Genomic DNA, 1,530 nt, shown 5'->3' with positions numbered 1-1,530 from the left:
GGAGGGGGTCAAAGTACGCATTTGGCGAAAGCTTTCGGAGGCTATAACTTTTGATTAAAAAAAGATATCGACTTGAGTTTGGCGTCAAAAAATCACAAAAAAATTAAGCTTTCGAATGCTATATAATTTTTTCTTTTTTCGGAATTTTTAAGTCACATTTTATGCTTTTTTCTAGTTTTCGGGTTAGTGAAAAATTGCGAAAAATTGCTATTCCCAAAATAGGTATCCCTAGATTTTAACAAAAAACTCAGTATAGGAAGCTCATTTTATGCTCTTTAAGTGGTATAAATCTTACCCTGGGGAAACTTTTTGTTTAAAAGTTATAACATAATATTCGTGTCGATGCGCAAGCTGTGGACGCGAAATTCGAGCAAAACAAATGCTTTTCTTAACATATTGTGACTTATTATTAAAATTATTATCATCGGAGATTGAGATTATTATTGTACTAGGAAGAATTCGTTTTTAAAAATACTTTTTAATTTAATGTTACTTACATTTTTTAAATAATATTACACGGGACAAAATTAAAAGACAAACTTCGGCAATTTCTCGTCGCATAAATAATATTAATGAAGATGATGATGCAATAATCACCATATGGGATGGTACTTATGTTTATTTGCATAAAAGTACGAATTATCGCTTCCAAAGAGTGACGTATAGTGGTAAAAAAAAAAGAACTTTTTAAAACCGATGCTGGCAGTAACTACGAATGGTTATATATTGGATGTTTTTGGTCCAAATAAATTGTGGGCAGCAACAGTATCTGATGCAGATATCTTTAGATTTATTATGAATACCGATTGGTTTAAGAACTTTTTCAAACCTGGTGATATCTTCATTCTTGACAGAGGCTTTTCCTACGTAAAAAATGAAATACTACAAAATAATTACAAAGTCGTCATTCCTGCCCTGCTAAAAAAAGGAGTTAAACAACTATCAACCTCTGAAGCAAACGAAAGTCGAGTATGCACCAAACAAAGATGGGTAGTAGAAAGTGTAAATAGCTCACTTAAAAGATTTAAATATTTCAAAACAGCTATAGCTTCAGAATGTGTCCCAAAATTGTTTGAAGATTTTAAAATTGCAAGTGCTCTTCACAACGCATACTTTAAATGAATATATAGTGATAATGATGATCCAGAAGTGGCTTCAACTTTATTAAAAGACCTAAATAAACCAAATATAATGCAGCAAATTGTAGAATGCGAAGGTCTTGTAAAAAAAATAAAAAACTTTGAAAACATGACATTAGAACATTATGAAAACTTCCCAGCCTGGACATTAAAGTGCTTAAAATCGTTCACGGAATCATATCAATTATCACTTGCAAAGTCGTATATAGCGGATCACTTGCTTTCTGGAAAGTACTAATTTTTTATCAGCAAGGTAAGCTATCTTCCAGACTTCAGCAAATATGGATTGGATATTCAGACACCATTGTTCATAGAAGCTAAATTGCAATCACGACACTGTGATCAGAAGCTTTATTCGATATTCACTGTAATTGATATCGCGCAGCCCACA

The sequence above is a fragment of the Xylocopa sonorina genome, unplaced genomic scaffold (genome assembly GCF_050948175.1).
Source record: "Xylocopa sonorina isolate GNS202 unplaced genomic scaffold, iyXylSono1_principal scaffold0288, whole genome shotgun sequence".
NCBI lineage: Eukaryota > Metazoa > Arthropoda > Insecta > Hymenoptera > Apidae > Xylocopa > Xylocopa sonorina.
The sequence above is the reverse complement of the archived record's forward strand: the minus strand, read 5'-3'. Positions refer to the sequence as shown.